The following is a 14,183-nucleotide window of genomic DNA, read 5'->3' as shown; positions in this document are numbered from 1 at the left end:
CTGAATTGGCAACAAAAGAAGTTCTGGAAAAAATGAAATCAGAAATAATTTCTCAGATAACAGCAGAGATTGTGCTCATAGTGCAAGTCACGATTAATAAATCTGGAGAGGAGCTGAGGAACATGATGGAATCTCAACATAAGAGACAAATGGCATCCACAAAACAGATGCAAACAGACTTCCAGGAGAATAAAATCTCCATTGAAAGTGTACACAGCAGAATGAGCCAATGTGAGTACAGAATTACAGATACAGAAGACAAAATTGCAATTAGTGAACACGAAAAGAAAAATTGCTTTAAAATTGTAAGGGACCACAAGAAATCAATCCAGCAGCTGCTAAGCAACACAAAGGAAAATAACATAAGGCTGATTGGAGTCAATGAAGAAACAGGACAGAGTTCAGATGACATTAAAAAACTGTTCACAGATGTAGTGAGAGAAAGCTCCCCAAACAGGGGAAAAGAACTTGACATACAGATAAGTGAGGCATATAGGACTCCAGCTAGCCTTGATCAAAAAAAAAAAAAAAAATCTATACATAGGCATGTAATTATTAAGATTCCAGAAACCTAACAAAAGAACAAAGTTCTACAAGCAGTTAGAGAAAAGAAACAAATCACATACAAAGGAAAGCCTATCAGAATCACAGCACTTTTTAACACAAACCCTCCAGGCAAGAAGAGCTTCGAGTGATGTATTCCAAGCCCCAAAGGAAAGCAGCCTCCAACTCAGATTGGTGTACCTGGCAAAACTATGTTTCAAAACTGATGGAAAAATAAGATACTTTCATGACAAAGAGCCCTTTAGGAAATACATGAATACCAAACCAGCACTCCAAAATATGTCAGACAATATCCTAGGAAAAGACAATGAGGATAACAACACCAGAAAGCAAAGCAGAATGTATCCGTCAGGCGTGACAAAAAATTAAATGCAAAGGGGGTGAATCCAACAAAAAGAAAAAGTCATGACAATGATAAGTCAATAGGTATCAGTTATAACCATCAATGTTAATGTTCTCAATTCACCAATCAAAACTGCTATATAGATTCAATGCAGTCCCAATTGAAATCCCAGCAGCATACTTCATGGACCTTGAGAAAACAATCCAAAAATTCATCTGGAACAAGAAGAGACCCAGAAAAGCAAAACCAATTCTAGGCAACAAAGACATGGCACGGGATATCACAATCCCCAACCTGAAACCATACTACAAAGCTACTGTGATAAAAACAGCATGGTACTGGCAAAGAAACAGACCTGAGGACCAGTGGAACAGATCAGAAGATGAAGAAACAACTTCAGACACACTCAGCCATCTCACCTTTGATAAAGAAGTCAAACACCCTCACTGGAGGAAAGATAGCCTCTTTAATAAATGGTGCTGGAAAAACTGGGTTTCAACTTGTCAGTGATTAAAACTAGACTTATATCTTGCACCATGCACTAAACTAAAATCAACATGGATTAAAGATTTAAATATTAAAACAGAAATGCTGAATTGGCTGGAACAGAGGTTAGGTGAATGTAGGAAATGATTTTATGAACAAAACCTCAGTTGCCCATGAACTAGCACAAACAATCAATAAGTGGGATCTCTTCTTATTAAAAAGCTTCTGCACAGCAAGAGAAACCACCAGCAGTGTGAAGAGACAACCCACAATGTGGGAAAAAATTTTCACTTGCTGTTCCTCAGACAAAGGTCTAATATCTAGATCTATAAAGTACTTAGAAAAATCAGACCTCCCAAATTTAAAGATCCAGTTCAAAAATGGGCATCTTAAATGAACAGATATTTCTCACACAAAGAAGTAGAAATAGCAAATAAAACACATGCAAAAATGTTCAACTTCACTGGTCATTTGAGAGATGCAAATGAAAACAACGTTGAGATTCCACTTCATTCCAGAAAGAATGGCTGCTATCATGATATCCACCAATAACAAATGCTGGTGGGGCTGTGGGCAAAGAGGAACCCTCCTCCACTGCTGGTGGGATTGTAGACTGGTGCAAGCACTGTGGAAATCAGTATGGAAATACCTCAAACAAGTAGGACTGGAAGTCCCATTAGACCCTGGTATTCTCCTGCTGGGTATCTTCCCAAAGAATTAAAAGAATTGTACCACAGTGATATATGTGCACCCATGTTCATAGCAGCACAGTTTGCAATAGCTAAAACTTGGAAACAGCCCCAATGCCCATCAACTGGAGACTGGATCAAGAAAATGTGGGGGTTTTTTATAAAATAGAGTACTACTCAGCCATAAAAAATGAGAAATTAGAGTCATTTATAGCTAAGTGGATGCACATAGAGGCCATACTCTGAAGTGAAATAAATAGGACACACATGTGTAAATACTAAATAGTTTCTCTGGTGTGAAAAACTAAAAGTATAAATAAGGATCAAAATGTATAATTGATATTGTGAAATAGGAAGAAAAGCTCTAAAGGAGTAGGGAAAGTGGGAAGGGTAGGGGAAAGGAAAGAAGGGAAAAGAAATAAATGAGAAAAGGAAAAACATGGAAACAAAGTCTTTGCAAATAGGGAAGGGCAGAGGGTGTGAAGGGAGCGCAGGGGAATGGGGAAAAATAAGAATCACGATACACATGTAGAGGTACAAGATCCCAATGCTGAATGTAACTGTATTGTATACCTAAAATATACCAATAAACTTAATGAAAAAAATTCACTTCAGGACTACAGGAGAAAGAGCAGGCTTTTCATTTGTATTAGGTAACACATAAGGAACACATTACCACTACTCCCGTTCAGCTGCAGTCTCAATTCAGTGGAAGCTCTCGGTTCAAGCTGGGCTCTGCTTGACAAGAGGATAAATGTGGATGTACCAGGCTGACTTCTCTATGCTCCAGGAGAAAAATTTAAAGGTTGCCTGTAAAAGACAGGAAATCTTGTACTGGAAAATTATTTTTTAAAGATCTTGGATTCTTGCCATAAAGCCCAACGTACACATTGTCACCACTGAAAAGATGACAGGATAGAGTTGGGAAATTTAGAAGGGGAAAAAAATGTTAAAAAGTTATTCAAATTCAAAAAGGAATCCTTACAGTCAGGGCCAATTCATACCTAAGGCACAGAAGGAATAGTGCCTAATGCTCATGATACTCTCAGCAGCCATAAAAATGAAAATAATTGTAATATCTTTTAAAATCTGAAAAGAGGATCTTGCTATTTATTCTAGGCTGGCCTCAGACTCACAGTTCTCCTGCCTCAACCTCCTAAGTGCTGGGATTGTTTACTTCTAAATGATACAACTGCAGAAATTCTTCATGTGTAATGAACATCAATCCATTTATCATAACTATGGAATTTATGTATTGCAAATATACCCCCTAGTTTGTGGTTTACTTTTTCTTTTTTTTGCCCCCCATTCTTAGCCTTCCCTTCACCCCCTCCACCCTTCCCTATTTACAAAGACTTTATTTCCATTTTTTCCATTTCTCATCATTTTTCCTTTCCCTTCTTTCCTCTCCCCTGCCCCTCCCACTACCCCTACCCCTTTGGACCTTTTCTTCTTATTTTGCATTATCAATTATACATTCTAATCATTGGTACATTTTAGGTATACAATATAATGACATTCATCATTGGAAATTTGCATTTTTACATAGTCTCTCTTGGTTCTTATTTTTCACCCTTGCGGAGCCCTCCCTTCAACCCTTCCATTCCTCCCTATTTACAAAGATTTTGTTCCTATTTTTGCATTTTCTCATATTAATCCCATTCCCTTCTATCCTTTCCCCTAGCCCTCCCACATCCTTCCCCTTTGCCCCTTTTCTTCCTATTTCACGGCCCTATTTACACATTCAGTTTCTCACACCAGAGAAACTATTCCATATTTATTCATGTGTGTCCTATTTATTTCACTTAAGAGTATCACCTCAATGTGCATCCACTTAGCTATAAATGTCTCTAATTTCTCATTTTTTATGGCTGAGTAGTACTCCATTTTATAAAAAAAAAAAACCCACATGTTCTATATCCAGTCTCCAGTTGATGGGCATTTGGGCTGTTTCCAAGTTTTAGCTATCATAAACTGCACTGCTATGGACATGGGTGCAAATATAACACTGTGGTATGATTCTTTTAATTCTTTGGGGAAGATCCCCAGTGGGGTCAAATGGGACTTCCAGTCCTAGTTCTCTAAGGTATCTCCATACTGATTTCCACAGTGCTTGCACCAGTCTACACTCCCACCAGCAGTGGAGCAGGGTTCCTCTTTACCCACATCCCTGCCAGCATTTATTATTGGTTGATTTCATGATAGCAGCCATTCTTTCTGGAGTGAAGTGGAATCTCAGTGTTGTTTTCATTTGCATCTCTCAAATGACCAGTGATGTCAAACATTTTTTCATGTATTTGCTATTTCTACTTCTTTGTCTGAGAAATGTCTGTTCATTTCAGATGCCCATTTTTGGATTGGGTCTTTAAATTTGGGAGGTCTGATCTTTTTAAGTTCTTTATAGATTCGAGATAGTAGACCTTTGTCTGAGGAAAAGCAAGTGAAAATATTTTCCCACATTGTGGGTTGTCTCTTCACACTGCTGGTGGTTTCTCTTGCTGTGCAGAAGCTTTTTAATAAGAAGAGATCCCACTTGTTGATTGTTTGTGCTAGTTCACGGGCAACTGACGTTTTGTTCACAAAATCTTTTCCTACACCGATGTCTTCAAGGGTTCTACCTAACCTCTGTTCCAACTGGTTCAGAGTTTCTATTTGAATATTTAGATCTTTAATCCATTTTGATTTTAGTTTAGTGCATGGTGAGAGATACAGGTCTAGTTTTAATCTTTGGCAAGCTGAAGCCCAATTTTTCCAACACCATTTATTAAAGAGGCTATATTTCCTCCAGTGAGGGTGTTTGACTTCTTTATCAAAGGTGAGATGGCTAAGTGTGTCTGGTGTTGTTTCTGCATCTTCTAATCTGTTCCACTGGTCCTCAGGTCTGTTTCTTTGCCAGTACCATGCTGGTTTTTTCACAGTAGCTTTGTAGTATAGTTGCAGGTTGGGGATTGTGAGACCCCCTGCCATGTCTCTGTTACCTAGAATTGCTTTTGCTTTTCTGGGTCTCTTCTTTTCCAAATGAATTTTTGGATTGTTTTCTCAAGGTCTGCGAAGTATGCTGCTGGGATCTCAATTGGAATTGCATTAATTCTATATAGCAGTTTTGGAAATATGGCCATTTTCACTATATTAATCCTTCCTACCGAGGAGCAGGGGATGTCTGCCCATTTTCTGATATCATCTTCGATCTCTCTTTTCAGAGTGCCACAGTTTTCAGAGAAGAGGTCTTTGATTTCTTTCATTAGGTTGATTCCTAGGTATTTCAGTTGTTCGGATGCTATTGTGAAAGGAATTATTTGCCCTATTTCTCTCTCTGTGAGTCTGTCATTGGTGTAGAGGAAAGCTATTGATTTTTGTGTGTTGACCTTGTAATCAGCTACTTGACTGAATTTGGTTATTAAGTCTAGAAGACTTTTGGTGGAGTTCTTGGGGTCTTCTATACAGAGTATCATGTCATCTGCAAATAATGACAATTTGCCTTCTTCATTTCCTATCTTTATTCCTTTTATTTCTTTCTCTTGTCTAATTGCCATGGCTAATGTTTCCAGAGCTATACGGAACAACAGTGGTAATAGTGGACATCCTTATCTTGTTCCTGAGTTTAGTGTGAAGGATTTCAGTTTTTGACCATTTAGTATGATACTGGCTGTTGGTTTTTCATAGATGGCTTCTATCAGTTTGAGGTAGAGACCATCTATTCCAATTTTTTTTAGGGTTTTTATCATAATGCATATTGGATTTTGTCAAATGCTTTTTCTGCGTCTATGGAAATAATCATATGGTTTTTGTCCTTGGCTCTACTGATATAGTGTATTACATTGATTGATTTTCGTATATTGAACCATCCCTGCATCCCTGGGATGAATCCCACTTGATCAGGGTGTATGATCTTCTTGATCTTCTGCATTGTTTGCCATTATCTTATTAAGGATTTTTTGCATCTATGTTCATTAGTGAGATTGGCCTATAGTTCTCCTTTTTGGTTGGGTCTTTCTCTGCTTTGGGGATCAAGGTGATGCTTGCTTCCAGGAATGAATTTGGGAGTATTCCTTCCCTTTCAATTTCATTGACGAGTTTAAACAGTAGTGATAGCAGTTCTTCTCTAAATGTCTTGTAGAATTCAGCAGTGAAGCCATCAGAGCCTGGGCTTTTCTTAGTTGATAAGTTTTTAATTATATTTTCAATTTCACTGACAAGTTTAAACAGTAGTGGCAGCAGTTCCTCTCTAAATGTCTTGTAGAATTCAGCAGTGAAGCCACCAGGGCCTGAGCTTTTCTTAGTTTATAAGTTTTTAATTACATTTTCAATTTCATTGGTTGATATTGGGTTGTTCAAAATTTTTAGGTCTTCTTCGTCCAACTTTGGTAATTCATATGTATCTAGGAATCTGTCCATTTCTTCTGTGTTGTCCATCTTATTGGTGTATAGGTTCTGGAAGTAGGCATTGATGATCCTCTGGATTTCTGCTGGGTCTGTTGTCATTTCACCCTTTTCATTCCACTCATTGCATGGATTTGGGCCTTTTCTTTCCTTTTTCTGACAAGGTTGGCCAAAGGTTTGTCAATTTTGTTGATTCTTTCGAAGAACCAACTCTTGGCTTCATTGATTTTTTGTATTGTGCTCTTAGTCTCCATTACATTGATTTCTCCTCTGATCTTTATAATTTCCTCCCTTGTATGAGCTTTCGGGTTGTCCTGCTCTTCTCTTTCTAGAAGCTTGAGGTTCAGCATCAAGTTGTTTAATTGGGATCGTTCTGTTTTCCTAATATGCGTATTCACTGCTATGAATTTCCCTCATAAGACTGCTTTCATTGTGTCCCATAGATTTCGATATGTTGTATTGTCACTGTCATTTAATTGAAGGAACTGTCTGATTTCTCCTTTAATTTCCTCTGTGACCCATTGGTTATTCAGAAGTGTGTTGTTCAATTTCCACGTGTTTATGAAACTTTTTGAGTTTCTTTTGCTATGGATCTCCAATATCATCGCACTATGTTCTGATAATATACAGGGGATAACTTCAATTCCTTTGCACTTACTTAAACATGTTCTATGTGTGAGTATGTGGTCTATTTTGGAGAATGATCCATGTGCAGCTGAGAAGAATGTGTATTCTGATTTTGTGGGGTGAAAGACTCTGCAAACATCTGTTAAGTTCATTTGTTCAAGAGTTCCATTGAGTTCTCGTATTTCATTACTTTTTAGTCTAGTTGATCTATCTATTTGTGACAGTGGGGTGTTGAGGTTCCCCACTACAACTGTATTAGTACATATATGACTTTTCATGTCTGTTAGTATTTGTTTTATATAGTTGGGTGCACTAGTGTTTGGTGCATAGATATTTATGATTGTCATCTCTTCCTCTTGGATTCTTCCCTTTACAAGGATGTAGTGTCCTTCTTCGTCTCTGTTAATCAGTGTTGGTTTGAAATCTACTTGATCTGCCAAGAGGATAGCTACTCCTGCTTTTTTTCAGGTTCCTGTCGCATGGAGTATTGTTTTCCACCCTTTCACTTTCAGTCTATGAGTTTCTTTTTGAATTAAGTGTGTTTCTTGTATGTAATATATTGTTGGATTTTGCTTCTTGACCCATTCTGTCAGTCTATTTCTTTTGATTGGTGAACTTAGACCATTAACGTCGATGGTTATAACTGATACGTGTTGACTTGTCATTGCCATGACTTTTTCTTTTTGTTGGGTTCTCCCCCTTTACATTGAATTTCTTGTCAAGCCAGATAGGTTCATTCTGTTTTGCTTCCTGGGGTTGTGATCCTCAATGTCTGTTCATAGGATATTGTGTAAAATTCTTTGGAATGCTGGTTTGGTATTCACAAAGTTCCTAAGGTGCTCTTTGTCATGAAAGTATCTTATTTCTCCATCCATTCTGAAAGATAGTTTTGCAGGGTACATCAATCTGGGTTGGAGGCTGTTTGCTTTTAGGGCTTGGAATATGTCACTCCAAGCTCTTCTTGCCTTGATGGTTTGTGTTGAGAAGTCTGCTGTGATTCTGATGGGCTTTCCTTTGTATGTGATTTGTTGCTTTTCTCTAACTGCTTGTAGAACTTTGTTCTTCTGTTGAGTTTCTGGAATCTTCACAATTATATGTCTATGTGTAGATTTTTTTTTGATCAAGGCTATTTGGAGTCCTATATGCCTCACTTATCTGTATGTCAAGCTCTTTTCCCCTGCTTGGGAAGTTTTCTGCCATTATTTCTGTGAAGAGATTTTTTATGTCATCTGCACTCTCTCCTGTTTCTTCATTAACTCCAATCAGTCTTATTTTATTCTTCTTTGCATCATCTAGCAGCTGCTGGATTGATTTCTCATGTTCCCTTATAATTTTGAAGCAATTTTTCTTTTCCTGGTCACTAATTGTAATCTTATCTTCTATATCTGAAATTCTGTCCTCACATTGGCTCATTCTGCTGTGTAGACTTTCAGTGGAGTTTTTCATGTCCTGGAAATCTATTTGCATCTGTTTTATGGATTCCATTTGTTTCTTATGTTGGGATTCCATCATGTTCCTGAGCTCCTCTCTAGATTTATTAATCATGTCTTGTACTAGAGGCACAATTTCTCCTGTTATCTGAGAAATTATTTCTGATTTCATTTTTTCCAGATTCCCTTTTGTTGCCAGTTCAGTGGGTCCAGGTGGTTGTGTATCAGAGTGTTCCATCTCATTTCCCTTTGGGGTTGCTGTAGGTGATCTGTAAGTCTGGTTCTGAGACTTATTTACGTGTTTTCTCATTTCGACTGGGGGGGGGGCTGTTGGCGCCTGCACGGATTACCTCCTCTGAGCTTGTAGAAGTGAGACAGGGGCCGGGAGCAGCGGTAGGGATGGTGGCCCAAAAGCCCTTTCCTGTGGGCTGCAAGCAGTGGGAGGGATGGTGGCCAGGAAGCTCCTTCCTCTCATCCAGGAGCAGTGGGATTGCCACTCAGAAGCCCCTACCTCTGGGCCAGGAGCATTGGGAGGGATGGTGTCCCGGAAACCCCTTCCTCTGGGCCAGGAGCGGCGGGACTGAAAGTGGCCCAAAAGCCCTTTCCTCTGGGCTGGGAGCAGCGGGTGGGATGGTGGCTGGGAAGCCCCTTCCTCTGGACCAGGAGCAGTGGGACAGCGGCTCAGAAGCCCCTCCCTCTGGGCCAGGAGCAACGGGACTCAGTACTGTGGTCTGGTGGTCTGATGTCCTCTGCGTCTTTGTAGTGTGGAACCAGGTGGCTGTACAGAGGATGGCGGGGGGGGGGGGCGGTTCCAGTGGATTGGCTGATTCGGCGTGTTCCGCACGACTCGGGACCTCGGTAGGGCGTGCGCAGACCTGCCTGTCTGCAGCAGACTGATTCGGCGTGTTCCGTGTGATTCGGAACCTCAGTAGGGCATGCCTTTGGTTTACTTTTTCATGTTTTACAATACCTTCTGATGCACAGAAGTTTTAATTCATCAGTATTTTTTCTTGCCTACATCCAGTCTAACAAATTTTCCTTCATTCCCAAGTTACAACAGTGTTCTCCTATGTTTACTTCTGAAAGCTTTATGGTTTTTAGTACTTATGTTTAGATCTAAGATCCATCCCAGGTTAATTTTTTACTCTGTGAAGCAGGGGTTGAGGTTTATCTTTTTTCTATATGGCTATCCATTTGAATTGACATCACTTTTAAAAAGATTTTTTTCTTCTCCATTCAATTGTGACTGTGCTACTTTTGTCAGGAGTCCAATGATAAAAATAAGTCAACTTTTGAGCGAATTTCTTAATTTGATCTATTTGTTAATTTTTATGCAATTATCAGACTGTTCTAATTATTGCAGTTTTACATGAAGTCTACTCAGGTAATATTAGTCATCTGCTGTTTTCAAAATTATTTGGGATAGTCTACATCCTTTGAACTAGAAAATTTTAAAATTAGCTTATGAATTTCTACACAGAATCTGCTTGATTTCAGATTTAGATTGCACTAAATTGTCTTCTAATATATATATATATATATATATATATATATATATATATATATATATAAAGCACAAGTTCCTAGAGAAGAAATAGGCTTTGAACTAAAGAACAAGAGCAGAATAACCAGAATAAAAATCAGAAATTGTCAGGACCAACATGGGAAGGCAGGGATGTAGTGTCTTCAAATTCTAGGGGAAAATTCATTTCAATATTTAATTCAATATTAAATTCATCAGGAACAGTGGAAGCCAGCACTGCCCCGGAACCGTCTCTGCATAGGCCTCGCCCCCCTGAGCATGCTGGGTGGGCTGTGCCAGTATCTGAATACCCACTGCAGAGTCCCCAGAGGGACCATAAAGGCTATGGTTATGAACTCCAGAAGATAGAGGAGAAGTGAACAATAGAGAGAGGGCCTCTCTCAGGCTCCTCAATGAAAACTGAAGCCCACTGTGAAAATGAAGAAAATCTCTGCAATAAAGACACACTGGACTATCATGGTTGATAAGCTGGTGGGATCAGCACCTCCCACAGGAACGTGGACTTGCTTCGGGGGAAGGGAAGCTGGAACCTGCAGTAGAACCTTGCAGAGTTCAGTCCTACAGGAGGTCACGGACCTCAACTTGGGCCTTGCAGCCAGAAATCAGCCTGAATCTCAGTGGACTACAGCTAGCTTGCAGAGGCTAATAGACTTAGATCTGTACACTGCTGCCCACGTTATCTACAGAGACAGCAGAGACATATCCTGAAGCAGGCCCCCCTTCAAAAAAAATTTATACATATACATTTTTTCTTTTCTTTTTCTCTCTCTCTCCTTTCTTATTCTGCATTTCTCTTCCTCTTTCTTCCTGTTCCTGTCCTATTTTGGATTGTTTTCCTTTCTCTTTCCTTCTCTCGATTGTCATTATTCTTCTAGGAAGGTGAACACAGTTTCTAGCTCCCCTATTGCTGTTAGTTTGTTCTGGTCTTGTCTTTGTTCCTTCGCTCTGTCTTTTCCTCTTGTCTTCAACAGTTCTCCAAAATCTGCACAATCTTCATGTGTCCTCTAGCTTCACTTCTAACCATTTCCACTCCTTCTATCTCTCTATTATTCCCTCCCCAACTCCTTCTGAGTCCTCATCACGAAGGGTAAATTTGCTATATTGAAGGGTTTATTTACTACAAACATTTTGGGCTGGTCCTCTATTTTGATCTAGCTCAAGGTGACAGATTAATTGCTACCACAAATTGTCATTTTCTAAGCTGTGTTTGATGCTATTGTAGATGCTGATTGTATCACTTGGGCTAAGGTGTCATGATTGATCTAATCAGTTATTCTCCCTGGTATACTGAAAATGAGATTGCTTAAGAGTTATTAGAGACTTAAAGCCTAAAGACCAGCTATACCTGGAAGAGACCTCTGAGAAGCAATCATTCCATAAGGGTTCTAAATACAAGCAATAAAGATATTCACAATAAGCAATACTGAAGTATCAGTCCAGGAATTAAACCAAAAACAGCACCAACAACAAAAACAAAAATGAGAAGACAGTTAAACAAGGCACAAACTCAGACTTCCAGCTCACCACAGGCAAATTCTGGGGGAAATGAAGTGGAAAAATCTGATTATCAACCACTTGGACACGCTGAACTGATAGGACAGGAAGTAACAAAACAGATAATGAGGCTCTACAAAAATTCAAAACAGAAATAATTTCCCAGGTAACTACAGAAATGGTGAGCAGAATGAGAGACATGATTAGACTCTAGAACAGAAACAGATAAAAAAACTAGAGGCACTCAGGACCACGATAGAAGCCATAAATGGCCAGCATAGGAAAGAAATGGAAACCATGAACACCCAATATAGGAAAAAAAAGAACTCCATAAAACAGATTCAGATATTCAGGAGATTAAAAACTCCACTGAAAGTATTCGCAGTAGAATGAGCCAATGTGAAGATAAGACTATCAGATATAGAAGACAGGATCGCAGTTAGTGACCATAAACAGATAGATTTCTTAAAAATAGTAAGGGACCAGGCCTGGGATTTAGCTCAGTGGTTTCACCGCCTGCTGCGCAAGCGCAAGGACCTGAGTTCGATCCCTGGTACCAAAAAAAAAAAAATAGTAAGGGACCATAAGAAATTGATCCAGCAGCTGCTAGATGAAGCAAAGAAGAATAACATAAATCTGATCAGCGTCAATGAAAAAGCAGGAGAAAGTACAAATGACATAAACTGTTCACAGAAGTAATGGCAGAAAACTTTCCAAGCAGAGGAAAAGAATTTGACATACAGATAAGTGAGGCACATGGGACTACAAATAGCTATGATAAAAAAAAAAACCTACACCTAGACATACAATAATCAAGATCCCAGAAACCCAACAGAAGAACAAAATCCTACAAGGAGTTAGAGAAAAGAAACAAATCACCAACAAAGGAAAGCCCAGCAGAATCACATCAGACTTCTCAACACAAACCCTCAAATCAAGAAGAGCCTGGAGTGAAGTATTTCAAGCCCTAAAAGAAAATAACCTCCTATTGCTTCTCAGCCTTTTGGCTAAGATCAAGTGTAGAAAATAACCTCCAACCTAGACTATTGTATCCTATAAAATTATCTTTCAAAATAAATGGGGAAATTAGATACTTCCATGACAAAGAATGCCTGACAAACTTCATGAATACCAAACCAGCACTACAAACAATTCTAAACAATATCCTAGAAAAAGACAATGAGGGTCACAACTCCATGAGGCCCAACACAGTGAAGCCATCAGGCAAGGCAAGAAATTAAAGGAAAAGGGGGGGAAACAAAAAATAGAAGAGCCAACAACAGGAAAATATCACGACAAGGATAAGTCAATAGTTATCAATTATAACCATCAATGTTAATGGCCTCAATTCACGAATCAAAAGAAATAGACTGGCAGAATGGATTAAGAAGCAAAGTCCAATAATATGCTGTATAGAAGAAATACACTTAGTTCACAAAGAAATTCATAGACTGACAGTAAAAGGATGGAAAACAGTTCTCCATGTGAAAGGAGCCCAGAAAAAAAGCGGGGGTTGCTATCTCATTTGCAGACAAAGCAGATTTCAAACCAAAACTAATTAAGAGAGACAAAGAAGGTCACTACATCCTTGTAAAGGTAAGAATCCAAGAGAAAGAAATGACAATCATAAATATATATGCACCAAATGCTAGTGCTCCCAACTATATAAAACAAATATTAATGGACATAAAAAACCAAATAAGCACTCATACAACTGTAGTGGGGAACCTCAATATCCCACTGTCACAAACACATCATCTACACAGAAAATCAACAACGAAATAGGATTGAACCAAACTTTTGAACACATGGACTTAATAGATGTCTACAGAGTGTTTTACCCCACAAAATCAGAATACACATTTTCTTCAGCTGCACACAGGTCATTCTCCAAAATAACCACATGCTACCTCATAGAACATGTTTAAGGAAAGGGATAGGAAGTGAAGTTATCCCATGTGTATTATCAGACCATAGTGCAATTAAACTGGAGATCAATACCATAAGAAACTGCAAAATGCCACAAACACATGGAAATTGAGTAACACTCTCCTGAACAACCAATGGGTCACAGATGAAATTAAAGAAGAAATTAGACAGTTCCTACAATTAAATGCTTATCCCAATAAAACACACAGGAACCTATGGGACACAATGAAAGCAGTTCTACAAGGGAAATTCATAGCAGTGAATCTCCATGCTAGGAAAACAGAGCAGGCTCAAACAATCTAATGCTGAACCTCAAGCTCCTAGAAAAAGAAGAGCAAGAAAAACCCAAAGGTCATACAAGGGAGGAAATTATAAAGATCAGAGCAGAAATCAATGCAATGGAGACAAAGAGAACGATTAAAAAAGAAATCAATGAATTGAGAGTTGGTTCTTCAAAAGAATAAACTCGATAAACCCTTAGCCAACCTTATCAAAAAAGGGAAAGAAAAGGCTCAAATCCATGCAATTAGGAATGAAAAGGGTGAAATTACAACAGATCTAACAGAAATTCAGAGGATCTTCAATACCTACTTTGAGAACCTATACTCCAACACAATGGAAAACACAGAAGAAGTGTATAGATTCCTAGATACATATGAATTACCAAAGCTGAATGAAGACATAAAAATTCTAAACAC

General features: G+C 38.7%; 1 protein-coding gene across 12 annotated transcripts in view; it reads right to left on the bottom strand.

The window, feature by feature from the left end:
• The window catches only part of LOC101713458 (polyphosphoinositide phosphatase), a 122,377-nt gene that overhangs the window by 100,482 nt on the left and 7,712 nt on the right, over positions 1-14,183 (bottom strand). For 4 of the 12 annotated variants that reach the window (XM_087195962.1, XM_087195961.1, XM_087195965.1 and 1 more), the window contains exon 2: positions 2,759-2,892. The exons of the other annotated variants lie outside the window; for them this stretch is intronic. The gene's annotated coding sequence lies outside the window, so the exon portion shown is untranslated. The remainder of the gene's footprint in view (positions 1-2,758; positions 2,893-14,183) is intronic. 12 annotated transcript variants of the gene reach the window in all.

The sequence above is a fragment of the Heterocephalus glaber genome, unplaced genomic scaffold (assembly GCF_053883595.1).
Source record: "Heterocephalus glaber isolate CG9 unplaced genomic scaffold, H.glaber_assembly_v1.0 deba00001610, whole genome shotgun sequence".
Classification (NCBI taxonomy): domain Eukaryota; kingdom Metazoa; phylum Chordata; class Mammalia; order Rodentia; family Bathyergidae; genus Heterocephalus; species Heterocephalus glaber.
This window is presented reverse-complemented; position numbering and strand designations above follow the sequence as displayed.